Here is a 14,510-nt window from a genome sequence, read left to right as displayed (position 1 = left end):
TTATTACCCTTAATCTCATAGACTCATAGATTTTAAGGCCAGAAGGAACCATTATGATCACCTAGTCTGACCTCCTGCACATCGCAGGCCACAGAACCGTACCCACCCACTCCTGTAATATACTCCTAACCTCTGCTGAGTTACTGAAGCCCTCAAATAATGATTTAAAGACTTCAAGTTACAGAGAATCCACCATTTACTCTAGTTTAAACCTGCAAGTGACCCATCCCCCATGCTGCAGAGGAAGGCAAAAAAACCTCAGGGTCTCTGCCAATCTGACTGGGGGAAAATTCCTTCCCAACCCTAAATATGGTGATCAGTTAGACTCTGAACATGTAGACAAGACCCACTAGCCAGACACCTGGTAAAGAATTTTCTGTAGTAAGTCTGAGTCCTCCCCATCTAGTGCCCCATCAGCAGCCATTGGAGATATTTGCTGCTAGCAGTCGCACATCAGCTACGTACCATTGTAGGCAGTCTCATCATACCTCCATAGACTTATCAAGCTCAGTCTTGAAGCCAGTTAGCTTTTTTGTCCCCACTGCTCCCTTTGAAAGGGCTGTTCCAGAACTTCACTCTCTGATGCTTACAAACCTTTGTCTAATTTCAAGCCTAAACTTGTTGGTGGCCAGTTTATATCCATTTGTTCTTGTGTCCACATTGGTGCTTACCTTAAATAACTCCTCCCCTTCCTTGGTATTTATCCCTCTGATGTATTTATAGAGAACAATCGTATCTCCCCACAGCCTCATAAGGTAGGTTTTTCCATTCTTCTGACCCTAGTAGTCCTTCTCTGTTCCAGTTTGAATTCATCTTTCTTAAACATGGGAGACCAGAATTGCACACAGTATTCCAGATTGAGCCTTGTATAATCGTGGTAACACTTCCGTCTCGGCTGGAAGTACCTCGCCTGATGCATTAGCTAGGATTGCATTAACCTTTTCCATGGACGCATCATATTGACTGCTCATAGTCATCCTGTGATCAACCAGTACACCCAGGTCTTTCTCCTCCTGTGTCACTTCCAACTGATAAGTCCCCAGCTTATAGCAAAAATTCTTTTTGTTAGTCCCTGGGTGCATGACCTTGCACTTTCCACTATAAAATTTCATCCCATTTCTATTACTCCACTTTTCAAGGTCATCCAGATCTTCTCGTATGCTATTCTGGTCCTCCTTTATATTGGCAATACCTCCCAACTTTTGTCACCCGCAAATTTTATTAGCACCTTTTGTGCCATATCAGGCTCCTATCAAATGAGACAATTTCCCCTAACTGTAATCCTTCAAACTGAGCTAGACAAAGGATGCCTCGCTTCCTACTTACTAATCATCAAGGCAAATCCCAAAGAGATGTAGCCTCTTTCCAGGTCAAGTGTCACCCAGATCAATCTCTGGCTAGGTCCTTAAGATATCTAGCTGGATGATTGGTATGTGTCCTTCATTGGCAATTTTATCATGCCACCAAAGCATTTGGCAACCATGTGATCAGCAACTGTGTAGTGGCATTCCTCAGTAAACACACTTTGCAATCGGTTTGTCTTCCCTGCTACTAATCCTAATATGTCAGTACCAATAAAGCTGCTGAAACGGCTGATGGAGGCACTTACTAGGTTTGGCTATTAATAGACTTATTGCTGATTTTGTCTTGCCACTTAATATGTTTGAAAACACAGTTTGGAAACTTCTGCCTGATTTAATGCAGTGAACATCACCATATTATCTGGCCATCTTGAAAATTTTTTTTTTACAAATATCTCAACTTAGAGAGCAAACAAGGTGTACAGAGAATAGCATGCATAAGGTACAAACCAGAACACAAAGGGAACACTGGTAGGGGAAACACAGGTGAGGGAGTCAAAAAATTAAGAATGTTACATTTGAATAGGTATTATTGGTCTTTAATCTTCAGGCTAACTTAGGTGGTGTGGTTTTCATCGTAATTGTTTCATATTCTCTGTGTGTATATAAAGTCTGCTGCAGTTTCCACAGTATGCATCCGATGAAGTGAGCTGTAGCTCACAAAAGCTCATGCTCAAATAAATTGGTTAGTCTCTAAGGTGCCGCAAGTACTCCTTTTCCTTTTATCGTAATTGTGTGACATGATAATTGGAGAGCTGAAAATAATAAAATGTGTTGCTAAGTGATGAATTTTGTCTGTGTATGCTAAGAGGCACATACTGCCTCCTCTGACAAAGGTGTAGCAAATACTCCATTACTTTGGGGTATGCTCATTTATTAGAGTTACTCTTCTGGGGGGGTTCTGTAATTCTATACACAATGTACAAGCAGTACATTGATGAGTCACTTGTGATCTCATATGGAGCTCTCCTTCTCCCTTCTGCAAGTTCTTTCTCAATGAAGCTATCCTGCAGGACCTAGGTTCCCCAGGGCTGGGTTCTTCCAGCCCTAGAATCAGACGAACACACACACATTAATGGAGCACGTCTGAGAGGACCAGATCAATCGGCACTCTCAAGCTGACCCATTTATATGTCCCTTGTCTCAGTAGGCCAGGTCAAGCAGCACTTCCAAGCTGTCACCCTCATATGCCCTTGGACTCAGCAGGTTTGGTCAAACAGCACCTCCGAGCTGTCACCCTCATATGCCATGGACACCGCACCAGAATAGAGTATGCCTGAGCAGGCTGAGTTGAGCAGCACTTCCAAGCTGCCACCCTCCTGTGCCGCAGGTTCAGCATGTCCCTATCCCCACTTTCACGTTACAATTGTTCTGGTAGTAACCCAGTTGATGAACAAACCCCACAGGATTTTTGGGCACTGCAGGGATCTTTAACTTAGGTATGAGGAGCATTGCTGCAGAGCGAATGGGAAAACCAAAAAATACCCATGAGGGGGAGAGAGAGAAGCAATCAGCTTAACCATGAAAGTTATTTATTGCCAGGTAATAACCATACAAGGGGAGCCAAACAAACAAAACGGTTATAATATTAAATCTAACTTAAATTTGATTATAAAAGTCAGATTTAGAAAACTATAACTGATCACACAAGTCAGGGTCAGAAGGCTATGCCTAGAGAGAGAGAGAGATGGGTTCTCACCACTCCATGAAGCTTGAATTGATCGGGGTTCCCAGGTGGTGGTGATAGCTGAGGGTCCGGCGTGCTGGTTAGACAGGCAGAGCCCCCAGCATGATCAGTCAGGAGAAGATGTTGTCCCAATGGTACTGATGCAGATTTTGGATCCAGGCATCAGAGCACTTGAGCATAGGTAGGAGTTTTTGAAGGGAAAGAACAATGGTTCAAGGAAGAACACATAGGAACTGAACATTCCTGGCTATGGGTGGTGTTCCTTGGAGGGAGCTCACAATGCAATTAGGCAGCTTCAGTATTTTGGATACCAATAAAGGATTCATTACTAGAATTGGTCTGATAACTACTGAGCTAATGCGTTCATTCACATCTGGAGCAGAGATCCCCCATGATGCAGTGCTTTCCTGCTTTTCTGATCCCAGAGTTCAGTGCGGTTCTTGCCTTGGAATCTCTGTTCTCCATTCTGTATGCTAATGGAGCTGCCTCCCTGTGCCATCTTTGATGCAAATGAGGTTAGGGGAGTTTCCTTAATCCTGTCACCCTTGTCCGGAGGGATTTAGGTGTGTCTTCCACTGCCTTTTCGTTGCTTTTTGTAAGTCTTTCTTCTGACCGGCTTTAGTTCAAGCAGAGGCTGGGGGTGGAGAGAACTTTCGTGAGTCAGACAGGCTGGGTACTGTGCCCTGGTTCCCCAAGAACACAGAGCTGATAGGTAACAGAGAGCATAATTAAGGGAAGCTGCACAGGGTGGGTTCACTCCTTTAATGATTGTGCCCATGGGGTGGGCAGGGATAGTGGACTGCAGGAAGGGCTGGGCAAGAACCACCATGCTAAACCTCCAGTCCTTTGACTCCATAGGCAGAAGGAGGGGAGAGCCTCTGGGGCTATGTGTAGGAGAGGTACTCAGTCGATTAAACTGGGAGTTGATTCTCCAGAGCAAGGATCCCAGTCCTAGTAATTCAGGCTGCATGATGAGAAGAACTTTTGCCTGTTATTATCCATACAGCTATGTCTATTAAATATGGTATTTAAAGTTTTGAGGGGAAATGAACGGATGATAAGTAGAACTGAGTTTCACATTCAGCATATTTCTAACACAGGCAATTCTATGCTATCTGTAGCCAGGAAACACCTACCTGATGTTTCACAACGGCCTGTTTGACACACCTAGTAAAATGTGTAAGGTAAGAGTCTGCAAGTGTCTGCCCCGTTTACCTCCTGTTTCTGCATTAGAATTACTGCTCATGCTCCTTGACAACCCTATCCTGTGAGGAACTGAATGCTAGGTGTTCAGTACTGGGCCCTAGTATTCTAACTTGGTCACCTGAAATCCTTGAAGAATGTAAATGTTGAGTGCTCCTATGGGGAAAAAAAAGAGAGCTTCAGAAAAGCCATTCATCTTTCAAAAAGTATTTAAGCTCATTGAGTTCAGAATTGTGTGGTAACATGAGCAATGTCCTTAAACCATAGACTTTCCAAGGGGGCTTCAGCAAAATGTACCTTTATGTTGAGGGAATGTTTCATATTTTTGATCTGACTGCAGCATCTATCTACAGTATATGTGATAAGCTTATGAAATCGTTCATCTGAATTTCAAGCACGGCTACGGAGTTTTCATTCTAGTGCCAAAAAAAAAAAACCCAAAAAAGGGATAATAAGAAGAAAAGGAAATGTAAATAATTGGTCATAGGCTGAAATAAAAGGTGGAAAAAAGAAAACAAATGAAATCTGTCAACCTTATAGAATGTGTTTGCTAATATGCTACTTTGACTTGGGAGCTGTGTGGATCATGCAAGTTGTTCTGCAGTGGTTTATAATTGTCCTCAGTAGACAGAGCTTGGCTATAGTCCAAAATTGCCATATATTTACCAGAAAAAATAGGAAACCTGATTAAGTCAAAATAGATTTCATTGTGGCCTATGAGTGCAGCCTTGTAAACTTATTGATTATGGCCCTTAACGTTGTTCTTATTGATGACCGTATCCTGAACATTCCAAAACCCTTAGCGTTCATTTGCTTCAGACCAAAATATATGTTATGCAAATAACTTGGGGGGTTTTAAGTAAAACACAAAATGCGGGTAAGGGGATTAATGTGTTGCTGTTGTTGATTTTTTTTCCCTGCAGTAGGTCAATAATTGATTCTAATAATCAGATTAATATAGACATTGTTTCACCCTGTCAAATTGCTTTATCCTGTGAAGTATAATTTTGGTTCCTAATTGTTTTATGAATGTTATAACTTTGAAGTTCCTGACAGGAACTCTATTATGTGCCTGGATAGTATCAAACACATAGTGGGTGCTACCAAAATATTAATAGATTTTTTTTTGTGAACAGGGATGGGTGGAGGTGCCTTGTTGAATGGATTGAGACACTAAAGTCCTTCACCTATGGTATGCTGGTAAACATTCAGCCTAGGTTAGGAGTCAATGAAAGCTTGTGGCCTATGTGAAATGAGTTGGTGGGCTCAGTTCAGGTGCCAGTGGACAAGTATGTACCTCTTAAATCCATAACTCCATTTGGCACAAAATTGACATGCTTATTGATAAACTTGGCAGAGGCCAAGGAAGCACCTGTTTTTTGTCAACATCCTGGATTCCCTTGTCATTGGGCTTCAGAACAGGAAGCAACAAAGAAATGCAATTGAGAGTCTTGTTATACACTGCAGAACTGAAATCACTGATACCTGGATCTAAGCATTAGACCTGCTTTGGGACAGTGTCTCTGATGCAAGGGACTGCCCAGTTTGCACCAGCAGTGAGGTTCCCCCACTAACTGAAATCACTGAGAGCTGAAATCACTGAGAGCTGTGTTTAAGTGATGGGACCTGAAGACATGCCAGGAGGTGACCCTGACACTCCTCCTCTCGGCCCTGCATGGCGGTGGACCCGAACCAGGCAATGCCTTCAGGTACTTGGCCCCTGGTCACTGGCTTGTGTCTATTCAATGGCTGTTTTGGAACTTGTGGGTTTCTCCAATGTAGGGACCCTGATCGAGGTGCACCTTCTTGATGACCTCAGAAGAAAGGGCTCCAGCACCTCTTCAGGCAGTCCCCAATCCAAACTCCGGTACTCAGGTGAGTGCTGAGTACCAGGGGCCGATACTGTGTGACCCATCCGTTGCAAAAATTAGGAGGAATGCCCTCAGCCGGTGCCAATCTCCTCCTCCCCCAATGAAGCCAAGTTCAGGATGGGCGCATCACATTCCCAGGATGACTTTAAGGCGCATCAGTAGCTGTTGAAAAGAGTAGCCCAAAATTTGGGCATAGAAGTGGAGTTGGTAAAGGAGTCCTCCCATACTTTGGTCAACAACCTGACCACAAAGGGCCTATCAAGAGTAGTGTTACCTCTCAATAAGGCCATCATGGACTCAATAAAAGCCTGTGGCAAACCCCCACTTCCCTGCTCCCCACAGCCAAGAGAACCAAAAAGAAGTACTGTGTCTCAGCTCATGGGTATGAGTTCTTGTATATACATCCTTCCTCCCCATGATCCCTGTTGGTTGCTGTGGCCAATGAACAAAACCAGCAGGGGTCACAAGGGGAGACTCCCAAGGTGAAAGACTCCAAAAAGCTGGACCTTTTTGGTAGAAACATCTACTCAACTGGGGATCTTCAGCTCAGGATCACTCCTGAGTAGACATGATTGCAACATGCAGGACTTCCTGTTGAAGTTTAAGGACTCTCCCTTCTCGCTCCTCCTCCCTGAAGGAGTGAAACCAGCCCCCGCAATTATTATTTCACTTTGTCACACACACTCCCCACAGTTTGCAGACCTCCAGCATCACTAATATGTCCCGACACCTGGAAAAAATGAGCAGACTGATGAAAAGCTTTGGCTCAACTTGTGCAAGGAAAAATTGAAAACGATGTTAGTAAAAAGGGTGAAGCACACTGATAATCTGTGGTCTGATGCCCTCAGTCACTAAAATCAAGGGAAGTTCCTCAAAGTGGTCCAGAGTCTCAGATTTATGCTGGACCCATCATGATCCTGGACACACATTGCTGCAATGATGAGGAATGCCTTATGATGAATAAAATGGCCACGAAACTTTGTTCTTCCTTGCTTCTAGCCGTTGTGATCAATACTGTTTTTCATCTTCATGTTAGAGTACTGTGTCTTGCTCTACCCATTACTGAACATAACTTCATAAAAGAGGATTGATGCAGCACTCAACGGCATGCCTGATACCAGCAAATGATGACATGAACATGTCGCCTGTGCATTAAAGTGCAAATGCATCCTCACTTATTTCAGAGCAGATTTCAAAGTCCTGCCCCTAACCTACAAATCCCTTAGCTGAGTGGGACCTGACTACCACCTTATTTTCAAAACCTTCCAAGGCTGGGAATTTCAGCAAAAACAAACAAACAAACAAACAAACCCTATTGTTCAAACCATCCATTTAGCTTCACCAATTACAACACTATTAGAATCCCCAGCGTAAGCAAGGTTCTAGCAGTTTAATGATTTTACCAGGTCAGTTGTCCCCTGGGATCCTGAAAAGAGAAAACATAAATTATTCTGGACTTTCTTTTATCAACATTTTGTTCTGTACTTAAATATAATATGAAGGTGAAAAAGGAACCTTAAAAGCTCCATAGACTCAGATATGAGATTAGAGGGGAAAGGGTAGTGGTACTCTTCCCAGCTCCACCCACAAATAAATGCAATTCAGATAAGAAATCCCAAAATGAGAGACCACTCACTGTAGACTGTGCAGAAATTCAAAATGCAATTATGTGCTCTCTAAGCTCTGCTTAGCTCCCCACTCCCTCTTCAGTGGAATATGTCCATGAGCTTGGTTTTTTTCCTTGGGCTTGCCTTTTTGATTGGGAGAAAAAAATACAGGGTATAATGGTAAATTGTGCAGCTCCGTGATCCTCCCTTTCTTTTCTTAAATGAAGATTTAAATAGTTAATGTAAATGTCAATATGATTCTTAGCACTGGGCATCTGAGTTAACACCCTACTGAGATGGAAAGGCAGTTCATATGTCTCAGAGCTATTGTTCTAGGCATTCTGCGGATTCATACAAACACCCCATGTTGGTTACCTTTGAGTCACATTTTTGAGGTTTTCTTTCTTCACATTATAAACAGCTAACAACTTACTGCTTTTAGTGAAAGCTGAGAGTCTAGAGAAGAAGATGGTCACATCAGAGAAGTGCCAATACAGTTTCGGACTCTCACGGACTGTTTCTGAGCCCTGCACAGGTTATATGAAAGTGAATAGGAGTGAAGACTAAACTTCTGATCCCAAGAGGGGGTCCCGTCCTCTTCAGTTGAGTCACATTGGAAGGGCTGCGTATTGACTTTGCTTGTGTTATACCTCTTTCGTAGCTAAATGTACAATTTCATTCTCTCAGGGCATCCACTGGCCCTAAATGCATTTTAACTAATTTGTTTTTGGAATTTTATACAAAATGTATAATGGCTGTGATGATTCTTGAGAAAATTAGGATGCTCTCTTTCTGCCTGACTCCAGGGAAGTAATAAGAATAAAAAGTTCACACATTTCTTATATGACAGTGGCAGTTAAAATGAAAGACAAATGTCTCTCATAAGAGTTATAGGTAATTGAAATCCATAAAATTCCATGCTAAACAAGCAAATATATGCAGGTAATTTCCCTTTCTTGGGTTTTTGTGTGTGTGTTTGTTGTAAAGGTAAAAGTCAAATGTTAGGTTTAAAATGTAAGCTTTAAATTTCTAAGTTCAGATCAATATTTTTTACCTGCTTGAGAAAAATAGCCAATAAGAATGTAATTCAAGTAAGAAACAATATACTTTGACTCTTATGCCTACTTACATGCCATCTTCTCTTCTGGACCCCTGAGAGGCTTTACAGTTGGAGTGTTATTTTAAATATGGGGTAACTTCGTTTTGTTGACACCACATAGAGCATATGAGAGGCACCTTTTTCTTGTGTATGCGTATAAATCTAAATAAATAAAAGATTATGTGGTCTATTTTCACACTTTTTTAGTGATATTTGAGATTGGTCTTGGTCCAGCTTTGAGCAAGGGGCTGGACTAGATGACTAGGTCTCTTCCAACCCTAATCTTCTAGGATTCTGTGATTGTTTTCCTGTCAGAGTTGGTGATTTCAAATATTTGGTAGTTTGTGAGATATAAAAATTTAAATCCATACAGTTGGCCCTACTTTATTTGTACAGTTTTATTTAATTTTATATATACAATAGACAAAAAAGTACCTATCTCAGAGTTGTGGCCCTCCCCTTGACAACATTTAAAATTCGCAGTAATCTGCTTCTATCCCTTGCATAATGCCCTTGCAATTATCAACAAATCCGGATGCAAAAATTTCCCCATAAGTAGCCCCTCTGCTCTTTCATCTTCAACATTTAAGAAAAAAATAGATGAGGTTTGCATCCTGCCTGGTTAACAAACTTGAACTTTAGTAGCAATTAAGCATGTCCCAAGTCAAAGGGCCTTTCTGAATAATGACAGGAATGTTCCCTCTTTTGTACTTAGGGAGCATGAGCTCATATTTCTCTGCTGATCATGTATTAGAATGGCCCCAAAAGGTGAGCTGGTCTCTCAGGTAATCTGGACTCCATTAGGATATAGATATTCAGTCCTGTCTGCAAAGGCCTATACTTTAAAAATTTAGGTATATGTTTATCATTTAGCTAGTTAGAGAGGTATAAAAGAAAGAATCAAAATCACTGTCTGCCGGTGTAAGGGCCTTCTCTTAGTGTGACAGTCTGAGGCCCTGTGCTTAGGCTAAGACCTTTGGCTAAGCAGCAGAGGAAGCCATAAGCTGGGAAGTGACCGGACACATCCTCACATTCCAAACTAGTCACATTGAAATAAGGTGCTATTGGGCTGTTAGGCATTATCAGGACAGGATTGTATTCCTATCGCCTCCAGAGAAAGGGAAGTGCTTAGAAGATGTAAAAGGAAACTTAGTTTGATAGCATCCTGTCTGGCAAGAACTCAAGTATCAATAGCTGAGATGTGAAATTCTCATTTCTTTGTTTTTCTATCACTGTGGTCCCCATTTCCCTATTGTTTCTCTGTATAATCTCTGTCTGGTTCTGTGATTGTTTCTGTCTGCTGTATAATTAATTTTTCTGGGTGTAAACTAATTAAGGTGATGGGATATAACTGGTTACATAATCATGTTACAATATGTTAGGATTGGTTAGTTAAATTTCAGGAAAATGATTGGTTAAGGTATAGCTAAGCAGAACTCAAGTTTTACTATATAGTCTGCAGTCAATCAGGAAGAAAGGGGGAAATGGGAACAGGGAATGGGGGTGGCGGAATTAGAATCATGTTTTGCTAAAGGGGGGAATGGGAACAAGCACACAGGTATAGGTGTGCACACTATATTTCATTAGGGTGTACACCTGGGGAATTTTATTTTTAATTATTTTGAAAGGCAAACATTTATTGAATACTCAATCATAAAGGACATTATTTTTATTCATCAAACAAACTAAAGAAACTAAAACTTAACTAAACTTAATTTTTTTTAATTAACAACTAAACTTTACTTAAAAAATGAGACACAAAATACCAAATTTTTGCTGTAGTGATAACCAGGCATATACAAAGATACAGTCAATTTTCATGATCTTTATTTTTAACCAGATAATGAGCTAACCCGAACTGACCAAAACAGATTAAGGTTTCTTCATCTTCCTGTCCTAGAGAATGAGATGTCACTCACCAGGTGTTATGGACCTAAATTCCTCAATCACATCATTGTAATTAACTGACAAAGCAAATTCTTGTTCAATGTACAAAATCATGAATGAGTCAAAGCGCTGTTGGGACATTGTACTTCTTAGTTTGTTTTTTACATGTGCTAGTTTCAAAAAGGCTCTTTCACATGAACAGCTTGTAACAGGTACGGCTGCAAAGCTTTGAATAGATTTGTAAAAGGCCTGGAACATGGAAGACCAATCGGATTTCTTTAGCCAATCAAGCCACTCTGGTGATGTTCGTAGTGCTACCTTTAGGAACAGATCCGTCATAACACCGAAGCAATCAGACTTCAGCTTCCAACTCATCCAAGGACACTTTAAATTTGTTGGCAATGATTCTCATATCGTCCCTGCCAATGTCTAAGCTCAGCAGTTTTCCCATTGCAGTCACAATTTTACAAGTCTCCTGTTCAAAACGCTGGTCAATGCTGGTAATCATTGAGTCTAGGAGCGGGTAAAATGAAGTTATTCTCTCCTGCTCCTCTTTTGTATCAAAGTGATGCTGGGACTCAAATGCGTCATCAACACGAGAGGACATTTTTCTCTTCTTAACTGGGGGAATCGATATATCATTCTCTACACACATTTTCACGCTGTCATTGAAAATAGATTGAAAATATTCTGGGCCATTTCTCATCGCAGCCAAAGAGTTACACAAGCTTTTCACCCCTGTCATTGCAATAAGTTGAGACCTGGAGCTTGAAGAGCCTTACTCACATTTACCACCATCTGGAGAATAGGGTGCATCATGTGAAGGGCAAAGATGAACTTGAATGAATTTAGTTCATGGATCATAGAATCATAGAATATCAGGGTTGGAAGGGACTCCAGAAGGTCATCTAGTCCAACCCCCTGCTCAAAGCAGGACCAATTCCCAATTAAATCATCCCAGCCAAGGCTTTGTCAAGCCTGACCTTAAAAACCTCTCAAGAAGGAGATTCTACCACCTCCCTAGGTAACGCATTCCAGTGTTTCACCACCCTCTTAGTGAAAAAGTTTTTCCTAATATCCAATCTAAACCTCCCCCACTGCAACTTGAGACCATTACTCCTCATTCTGTCATCTGCTACCATTGAGAACAGTCTAGAGCCATCCTCTTTGGAACCCCCTTTCAGGTAGTTGAAAGCAGCTATCAAATCCCCCCTCATTCTTCTCTTCTGCAGGCTAAACAATCCCAGCTCCCTCAGCCTCTCCTCATAAGTCATGTGTTCTAGACCCCTAATCAATTTTGTTGCCCTTCACTGGACTCTCTCCAATTTATCCACATCCTTCTTGTAGTGTGGGGCCCAAAACTGGACACAGTACTCCAGATGAGACCTCACCAATGTCGAATAGAGGGGAACGATCACGTCCCTCGATCTGCTCGCTATGCCCCTACTTATACATCCCAAAATGCCATTGGCCTTCTTGGCAACAAGGGCACACTGCTGACTCATATCCAGCTTCTCGCCCACTGTCACCCCTAGGTCCTTTTCCGCAGAACTGCTGCCTAGCCATTCGGTCCCTAGTCTGTAGCTGTGCATTGGGTTCTTCTGTCCTAAGTGCAGGACCCTGCACTTATCCTTGTTGAATCTCATCAGATTTCTTTTGGCCCAATCCTCCAATTTGTCTAGGTCTTTCTGTATCCTATCCCTCCCCTCCAGCGTATCTACCACTCCTCCCAGTTTAGTATCATCCGCAAATTTGCTGAGAGTGCAATCCACACCATCCTCCAGATCATTTATGAAGATATTGAACAAAAACCGGCCCCAGGACCGACCCTTGGGGTACTCCACTTGATACCGGCTGCCAACTAGATATGGAGCCATTGATCACTACCCGTTGAGCCTGACAATCTAGCCAGCTTTCTACCCACCTTGTAGTGCATTCATCTAGCCCATACTTCCTTAACTTGCTGACAAGAATACTGTGGGAGACCGTGTCAAAAGCTTTGCTAAAGTCAAGAAACAATACATCCACTGCTTTCCCTTCATCCACAGAACCAGTAATCTCATCATAAAAGGCGATTAGATTAGTCAGGCATGACCTTCCCTTGGTGAATCCATGCTGGCTGTTCCTGATCACTTTCCTCTCATGCAAGTGCTTCAGGATTGATTCTTTGAGGACCTGCTCCATGATTTTTCCAGGGACTGAAGTGAGGCTGACTGGCCTGTAGTTCCCAGGATCCTCCTTCTTCCCTTTTTTAAAGATTGGCACTACATTAGCCTTTTTCCAGTCATCCGGGACTTCCCCGGTTCGCCACGAGTTTTCAAAGATAATGGCCAATGGCTCTGCAATCACAGCCGCCAATTCCTTCAGCACTCTCGGATGCAACTCGTCCGGCCCCATGGACTTGTGCACGTCCAGCTTTTCTAAATAGTCCCTAACCACGTCTATCTCCACAGAGGGCTGGCCATCTCTTCCCCATTTTGTGATGCCCAGCGCAGCAGTCTGGGAGCTGACCTTGTTAGTGAAAACAGAGGCAAAAAAAGCATTGAGTACATTAGCTTTTTCCACATCCTCTGTCACTAGGTTGCCTCCCTCATTCAGTAAGGGGCCCACACATTCCTTGGCTTTCTTCTTGTTGCCAACATACCTGAAGAAACCCTTCTTGTTACTCTTGACATCTCTGGCTAGCTGCAGCTCCAGGCGCGATTTGGCCCTCCTGATATCATTCCTACATGCCCGAGCAATATTTTTATACTCTTCCCTGGTCATATGTCCAATCTTCCACTTCTTGTAAGCTTCTTTTTTATGTTTAAGATCCGCTAGGATTTCACCATTAAGCCAAGCTGGTCGCCTGCCATATTTACTATTCTTTTGACTCATTGGGATGGTTTGTCCCTGTAACCTCAACAGGGATTCCTTGAAATACAGCCAGCTCTCCTGGACTCCTTTCCCCTTCAAGTTAGTCCCCCAGGGGATCCTGGCCATCCGTTCCCTGAGGGAGTCGAAGTCTGCTTTCCTGAAGTCCAGGGTCCGTATCCTGCTGCTTACCTTTCTTCCCTGCGTCAGGATCCTGAACTCAACCAACTCATGGTCACTGCCTCCCAGATTCCCATCCACTTTTGCTTCCCCCACTAATTCTACACGGTTTGTGAGCAGCAGGTCAAGAAAAGCGCCCCCCCTAGTTGGCTCCTCCAGCACTTGCGCCAGGAAATTGTCCCCTACGCTTTCCAAAAACTTCCTGGATTGTCTATGCACCGCTGTATTGCTCTCCCAGCAGATATCAGGAAAATTAAAGTCACCCATGAGAATCAGGGCATGCGATCTAGTAGCTTCTGTGAGCTGCCAGAAGAAAGCCTCATCTACCTCATCCCCCTGGTCCGGTGGTCTATAGCAGACTCTCACCACTACATCACTCTGGGATAAGGCCCCTGGCTTTTATTTTAGTGTCAGCAAGGCGAGTTGTTTCAATAATCTCTTGTAAAGCTTGTAAAATGATGGAGTAGTTTTGTTTTACAGCAGCCACTGCTTCTGCTCTGCATGCCCATCTTGTGTTTGATAGTGACTTCAAAGTCTTCAGCTGGGATCCTACTTCTTGTGAAATCTTCTCCATTACTGCATGTCACACAGGACTCCCCTCCATGAAGGCATAAAGAGTCTGAACAACACCAAAAAAATCAAAGACAGTTCTGTTTTGTTTACCTGAAGTGAATGCATCTACTAGGATGAGGTTCAGACAATGCACATAGCAGTGTAGAGTATTTCACTGTTTCTTTCTTTACGTTTCATAACTCCCACTGT

This window comes from Lepidochelys olivacea (assembly GCF_965140295.1).
Source record: "Lepidochelys olivacea isolate rLepOli2 genome assembly, chromosome: 1".
In the NCBI taxonomy this organism is placed as follows: Eukaryota; Metazoa; Chordata; order Testudines; family Cheloniidae; genus Lepidochelys; species Lepidochelys olivacea.
This window is presented reverse-complemented; position numbering follows the sequence as displayed.